General features: G+C 48.0%; 1 pseudogene; it reads right to left on the bottom strand.

The window, feature by feature from the left end:
• Positions 1–3679: 3679 nt before the first annotated feature.
• Positions 3680–5002, bottom strand: LOC139002472 (nuclear prelamin A recognition factor pseudogene; annotated as a pseudogene).
• Positions 5003–7984: the final 2982 nt, after the last annotated feature.

Genomic DNA, 7984 nt, shown 5'->3' with positions numbered 1-7984 from the left:
TACTTTAGTTTTGCTTGATTAAATGTATCTTCTTCTAGGTAATTTGTATTGGATATGTGTCTTAGCATTATATTACTTCGTTTTGGTATCATAGTTTCTAGGGTCATTTTGAGAAAAAAGTATGTAAGTCTTTGTTTGTATTTGTTTGTTTTCCTTCTCTGCCCATTTCTCTTTCTCTAAGTTGTTTCATTGATTGCCTGGCTCCTTGGGGCTTGCTGACCAAAACAAGTTTTCTGTTGCAGGTTTGGAGCTGATGCACCTTAAAATATGGATTAAGGTTTATGGCCAATATGGTCATAGAGCCAATAGTTAGCTTCTTTCAGATTCCGAAGATGAGGCTGTTTTTGTGTCCTATTAATTTGAGAAGGAGACAAAATTCTCAGGCAACAATTAAAGAGCATTTTTTAGCTTTTTTGAAAATTTTTTATTTAAATCAGGGGGTGTTCCACTGAAGCTTTCAGCTTGATTCCTGTTGCCACTTTGTATAATTTTAGTTACCATTACTTTAGATGAGTCCAACTTCCAGATGTCTTTGCCTACTTCCTGCCTAGAGTTAGGCTTAGATTTTTGTGTCTTATGCTGTTGACTGCCTTCCTTTTCTGGTCCATGAACTTGGTGCACGTAGAACCTTACTGTACTTGAACCTACTTACATTGTTTTACTTATTTATGCATATTTGGCTGCCATTGTTCTTGTTTGAAATGGGGTGTGAAAATAGGGGAAGGGATGGGTATAAAGCATGTACTTAATAATCTAATTTTATACCTCCTTAGGATGATTCTTGCTTAAATACAATTCCCAAGTTGCTTCAAAATTTTAAAAATACTTTGAGGCCAACTGGAACAAACATTTTCTTTGTGCTTTCTTAAACTGTAGAGCAATATAAATATAATGTGAATCACACATGTACTTATACATTTTCTAGTAGCTACACTAAAAATATAAAAAGAAATAGATAAATTTGACTTCAACATTTTTAATGCTCACCTGAGGATATGTTTTTTATTGATTTTAGGAAGAGAGGAAGGAAGAGAAAGAGAAACATTGATGTGAGAGAGAAACATTGATTGGAGATAGAACCAGCAAGCTAGGTATGTGCCCTGACCAGGAATCGAAACCACAACCCTTTTGGTCTATGGGATAATGCTCCAACCAACCAAGCCACCCAGCTGGGGCAAACTCTGACATTTTACTTAACTCAATATATCCAACATATTATTATTTCAAAATATAATCAATATAAAAATTATTAATAATACTTTTATTGTTTATACTAAATCTTTGAAATCTGGTGTCTATTTTATACTGACAGTACATCTCAATTCAGAGTAGCCATGTTTTAAATGCTCAATAACCACATGTGACTAGAGGCTTCCATGTTGGATGGTGCAGATTTATCTAATCTAATAAAAGCGAAACATGCAAATTGACTGTACATTTGCTATGCCCCCAAAGCCACACCCACCATCCAATCAGAGCGACTATATGCAAATTAAGCCAACCAAGATGGCGGCTGGCAACCACGGCCCTAGAGCAAGCAGGAGGCTTGGTTGCCCCGGCAATGGAGGAAGCCAAGCTTCCCGCCTGCCCTGGCTGGCTGTAGCCTCCGCTCAAGGCAACAAAGTTTCAATTATAGAAGATAAACAAATCCCAGATACCTGCTTCCAGCCAGCCTCCACTGGGAGCTTGGGTGGCTGGGGGCCGTGGCCAGCCTGCCAACAGCCATCAGCCCCTCACACAGGATGGCCACACCCTCATGGGGTGAGGGTCCCCACTGAGGGGCTTGGCCAGCCTGCAAACAGCCATCAGCCCCTCACCCAGACTGGCCAGGCACCCCAGCAGGACCCCCCACCCTGAAGGGGGTGTGGCAAGCCTGAAAACGGCCCTCAGCCCCTCATCCAGGCTGGCCAGGCACCTCAGCGGGACCCCACCTGATCCAGGACACGCTTCAGGGCAAAGCAGACGGCCCCCACCCAGCCTCTATCCTATATAATAAAAGGGTAATATGCAAATTGACCCTAACAGCAGAATGACTGGGAATGACTGGTCACTATGACACACACTGACCACCAGGGGGCAGATGTACAATGCAGGAGCTGCCCCCTGGTGGTCAGTGAGCTCCCACAGGGGGAGCTCTGCTCAGCCACAAGCCAGGCTGACAGCTGCTAGTACAGTGGTGGTGGTGGGAGCCTCTCCCGCCTCCTCAGCAGTGCTAAGGATGTCTGACTGCAGCTTAGGTCTGCTCCCCGCTGGCAAGTGGACATCTCTCAAGGGCTCCTGGGCTGCCAGAAGGATGTCTGACTGCCAGCTCAGGCTCAATCCCTCGGGGAGTGGGCCTAAGCCAGCAGGTGGTCATCCCCCGAGGGGTCCCAGACTGCGAGAGTGCACAGGCTGGGCTGAGGGACCCCCCACCTCCCTAGTGCATAAATTACCATTTATAAAATAACTAGAGGTCCAGTGCACGAAATTAGTGCATTGGTGTGTGTGTGGGGGTCCCTCAGCCTGGCCTGCACCCTCTCCCAGTCCAAGAACCCTCAGGGGATGCCCACAGGGAACAGGCCTAAGCCGACAGTTGGAAATCCCTCTCGCAGTCCAGGACCCCTCGCTCCTTACCGCCCACCTGCTCGCTGCTCCTTACCACTCAGCTCTCTGCACCTTAGCATTGCCACAGAGGCAGGGGAGGTTCCCACCACTGCCACTGCGCTCGCCAGTGAGCCCTATCTTTCTGTGTAGTTGTCTATGGGCCAACTGCTCTCTTCCTTCTCACTTAGGCCGAGCAGCATGTGAGGGCAGAGTGCACTGTCGTGGAACACAGAGGGCTGCCCAGAGTTGAGGGGAGTGGCCAGGCCCATGGGGTGAGAGTTGGACACAGAGGACACTATCTCACCCAATTGTGGGGCGGGCTGGCCGGCCTTCATCTGCCTGACCCCACCCAGGGAGGGACCGAGCAGGCTGTCCACCTCTCCATTCTCCATCCTTCCATCTGTGATACCTGTCACCCTTTCCAGCCCTCCCCAAAAGTGAGTTCAGCTCAATCCCTGAATGTAAAAGGGCACAGGGGGCAGGGCTCCACTCCAGTGCCCCCTGATTCCCAGCAACAGGACCTGGTCGACAGGACCTGATCTCAGGACGGTGGCCACAGCTGCAGAGCATAGATCTGTTTCAAGAAAAGTTGGGAATGCAGACTTTCGTATGAGCCTCTATTCCAAAAGGTGGCAGTTTATTCACATTGTGGCAAAGACACCTTTAAGAGTAACATAAGTGGGTAAAGTCACGACCAAACCAGGCCATTTCCTCATCCAATCTCTCTGAGGCGCGTGGACAGAACCAAGTCTCAGCTCTTTGCAGGACAGTTCCAGGGTTTTTTTTTAAGCCTAAAGGACAGTAGTCTATCTCCATTCTTGTTCTTTGGGATATTTTCATCGTTAGGTAAAAGGATGCATACATTGGGGCAATCCTCTCGAGATACAGTATTCCAGTTGCACCCATGTGATGATGACAGTGCCCCTCAGAGGGAGGGAGCTGACAGATGGGGAGCAGGGAATTCTGAAAACCAAAGCGATGACAGAGATGCTAAGTTTTCCTTCACGTGACTGACACCCATCCTTAGGCAGCCTGCAGGCCAGGCGTCTGCTGGACCTTTACCACTTGATGTCCTGGCAGGCTGCCCTGGGCCCTGCTAGGCGGTGTTCAGGGCCACCTGGGCCCGGGGGAGTCGCTCCCCCACCCCCAGCCACTCCTGGTACATCTCCTGCACATGGCGCTGGTCTCCGGGGGCCACACCGGGATGGCAGTGTAATTGTTTTCCATCTGCTGCAGCAGTGCCCTACCTGCACACCTGTCATCTTCCTGGGCCTGGCCCCTGCTGCTTAGGCATGCCCGGTGCAGGCCAGGACCTCCACGAAGTGGCAGGGGAACTTGCCCCTCTACAGCTTCAGGACCACTTCTGGATGTTCTGAAAGCCATAAGCAGCCTCAAAGCATAGCAGAGCCTCTCCGTCCCTGTCAAGGGTGACCTCCTGGAAGTCTTTGTTCCTCAGGATGTGATAGGTGAGCACTCCCACGTCCTCAGCTCCTCGTTGAACAGCTCCTTGGCTGTGTGCCTGAAGATGTGCGCCAGGTACCCGTCGGAGCTGGCACCCTCGTGGAGCCTCCTTCTCCTTCATATCTCCAAACAGAGTGTCCATGGCGGCATCATTCGAGGCGAAGTCACTTGCTCCATTATCTGGACAATTTCACCTGAGGTTAACATGTAGTCAGCACCCTGGGAACTATGTAAAGCTGTGGGAACATCTTCTCAAAGGGCCTCCAGTTTCTTGTCAAACACGGGGCCACAATGACGTGGACAATCTTGTCTGGGGACAGGTTCTGCCATCTGGTGAAGTCATCCTTCACCAGAGAGCCCATGATCTGCTGGGGAGACTTGGCCTGCAGAGGTGGGGGTGATGGGGTGACCCAGCACTGCTCTGCATATTGGACCCAGCTGGGGAAGGTGGAGGTCAGCATGGGTGGCCGGGGCTCTTCCTCATGGTGCTGGCAGTACCAATGCACAAATTCCTTCTGACTCTCCAGGAGGCTGAAGTCCGCAGCTATCTTCATGTCAAAGACAGTGCGCCCCAAGGCTTTTGAGGAAGCCGCAGAGCCTTCTGGATGCATCAGTGACACTGAGGCTGAATTTAGCAGCAAAATAAGAAAGAGACTGAGGACACACAGACACTGCCAGCACCTTGTGCTATGAGGTATCACATTTCTTATTAAGGTTCAGAACACAGAAGAAGTCCTTGGTGTTCTGTTGAGAAACTTGGACTCCTTCCTCTGCAGTCACACAACTGTCACACACCAGGCAGTCACTCAGAAATATCTTGGCATCAGCCAACTTATGGAATTCTCCCTTCTCTTCGTTCTCCTGAGCCAGACTCCAGACATTGACTGTGGCATTCTCTTGGTCATCAGTTTTTGTTTTTTTTACTACATTCCTACCGTGTGCAGTGTTTACACTTCATCTGGAGCAGGGTGGGTGAGGGCCGGCTCAAGTGACCTGGAGGAAGCATGGGGAGAGCAGTCACCGCTGGTCGCCCCTGGCACTGCTGATGGTATCCTTTCTTCCTTGTGGAGCGTCTATGGAGGGGAAGTTGCTGCAATGCCCGAGGCCGAGTTCCAGGAGGCGGGCAGCGCTTTTGGGATTGTGCCGGTGGCACTGGTCCGTTGGTGCCTGGCCTGTCCTCTGGAGATTGAACCTTCAGGACTACTAAGGGAGCCAGCTCCAAGTTCCGCCCCACCTCCACCACTGATTGATTGGAATCTGAGGGCCAGGAGGAGGGACCAAGAGGCCTGTCTTCCAGCCACTTGCCAGTCCCTGCCAAGCCACTCACTCCAGTTCCCTGTTAACCGTCCCTTGATCAATGGAAGCCTGTGGGCCAGGGGAGGGACCAAGCGGTCTGCCTTCCGCCTGCTCACCAGTCGCTCCTGCCACAGATTCATTGGAGCCTGAGGGACCCTGGTTCCCTGTTAGCCATCCCCTGATCAATGGGAGCCTGAGGACAAGGGGATAGACCGGTCACCCCTTTGGTCGTTTTGGACATTTGGTCGTTTTGGACATTATGGACCCTGGCTCTTTATATATATAGACTAGAGGCCTGATGCATGAATTCATGCACAGGTGGGGTCCCTCAGCCTGGCTGGCGATTGAGGCCTATGGGGGGGGGGGGGCAGCTACCCAGGGGGAGGAACTGCAAAAAGTTGGTCTGCTGGAACCCGCCCCCCCCCCCAATCAGGGCCCAGGGGGAGGGCCGAGGGAGGTTGGCTGTGGGAGTGCACTGACCACCAGGAGGCAGCTCCTGTACTGAACATCTGCTTCCTGGTAGTCAGTGCGCATCATAGCAACTGGCTGACTGGTCATTCTGGTCGTTCTGGTCATAATGGTTGCTTAGGCTTTTATATATGTAGCTAGTAATTTAGTCACCACCAAGTAAATGTAATCACCACCACTGCCATCACTTTGGATTTTTGGACCATTTTCCCCCAAGAAATGTATTAAGTAATTAAGACACACAGAAAACTTTAGATGGCTTCAAAATCTGTCATCACAATGCTACTATATTTGAAGAATTCTCCTGAGCTTCTCTTTCTCAACTGAGGGAAGATAGTGGAACATCTTTTGGGTACAAATTTGAAATAGAGACAAGGCCATTTATGCTATCAATCTTGGAAAACTGGTCTCTGAAAAATAAAAGTTTTAGGTTTTTTCAAATGACATGATATGAGACTATATAAGGTTTAAAGTGTTCATTACATTAATTACCTAATAAATTAATTAAGGAGTTAACTTACTAAAAAGCATTTGTGGGCACTGAAAAGGATTAGAAAGGAGTCAAAAGTATAAAATATGATGGAGTTTTATGGGTTTATACAGAATATTTTGCAGTTGAGATTACTTTTCACTTCCCCCTAAGCAAAGATGCTTGGTTTTACTGTGTGTTCTAACAACAATTTTGATAGGCCGTTTACAGTCTAACATCCAGGTATCTCAGGCAGCTAGGTAGATCTGTTTGGATGCAAGAACTCCTTATACTCTTTATGGGTATTAACAAACATTGCTATTTCTGGGAAAGGTAATCCCTTCAAAGTATACTGTTACATTATTAACTCACTTGTTTTCCAAAGCATAGGACCACCTTCTCTCAAGATCTCTAAGTCATACTATTTTGTAAAGCTGCTTATTTATACAGCTTAGAAACATTGATAGTTCATCAACCTCCTGATTTTATGGCCAATCCTTAAACATGCTAATTTGTCATACCTTTTGAAACTCCTTCCTTCACCATTGTGGTTTTCCTTAGTAATTCCCAATCATGTCATATTTAATGGAAACAATACTGGTAATTACATTGGTACATAGCCCTTTTCTCTTGGGTATCTCCGAATGGTTTCCAGATGGGTGGGGGTCAGTTTTCAAAGGCTCCCTGTGAAGAAAGAGGGGAAGGGATTAGTTCCCAATCAAGGTGGGGGAGTGAGGATCAGCACAGGACTGCACCATTACCTATGCCATTCAGCACATCTGTGCGGAAACGTTTCCACTCTGACCCAATGGTCCAATGAGCTGAAACGTACCTATTTGGCAGGGACTCCTGCTATGCTGGCTGGGGAACCATCATGCTGCCATCGCAGCTGGATGTGACAGGTTCCAGGAGTTTAGAAATTGTTCTCTACATGATGGGAGGCATTTTTATGTCCTAGCATCAGGAATTCGTCATTTCCTATGTAAGTTGTACTGGCCCACCCCTGGCTCTTTCAATCTCAGTTACCATAGTTTCTTTTTACCTATGGCACTTATCAACACATAACATGTTACATATTTGCTAATGTTCTGTCTCTACCCACTAACATGTAACCTCTATGAAATTCCTAGCCTTGTCTGTTTTGTTCACAGGTGTTTTCCCTGTCCCAGAGACCTAGTAGGAGCTCCGTGAATATTGAATGAAGGAATGAATTTATATGCAAGAACCATACCTACTTTCAAATACTTAAGTGGAGTTAGAAGCCTAGATTCAAATCACAGCTCTGAAGTTAACTATTTGTGAGATCTGAGCAAGCTGCTCGCACTCTCTGGTTTTCAGTTTCTCATGTATGAAATAGCGTAATGATGTGTATCTTCTACGTTGATTGAGGACTAGATTATGTAAAATGCTTGGCACAACATAAGACCTGGCTGGCATGAAACACTCAGAGAATGGTGTCTACTTGGGAGAAAAAAAAACATTACTATTCCAGTGGTTCCTCATCTGGAAAGTTGTTAGAACTAAGAACCTACACTTCAGCCATGGAAGTTTAAGCCTCAGGGCTAAGTCATATTCCTTCAAGGACCAAGGGCAAAAACTGGGCATGGCCATCGTCCCAGAGGGTCTAGGGCAGCAGGGACTTGCTTAGGGATTTTCCAGCACATCTAAACACAGTCTGTAAAACTATCTGGTTCCACACACAGGGCC

This window comes from Myotis yumanensis, unplaced genomic scaffold (assembly GCF_028538775.1).
Source record: "Myotis yumanensis isolate MYYU_CA2020_CCGP unplaced genomic scaffold, mMyoYum1.0.hap1 SCAF_2, whole genome shotgun sequence".
NCBI classification, from domain to species: Eukaryota; Metazoa; Chordata; class Mammalia; order Chiroptera; family Vespertilionidae; genus Myotis; species Myotis yumanensis.
The sequence above is the reverse complement of the archived record's forward strand: the minus strand, read 5'-3'. Positions and strand labels throughout refer to the sequence as shown.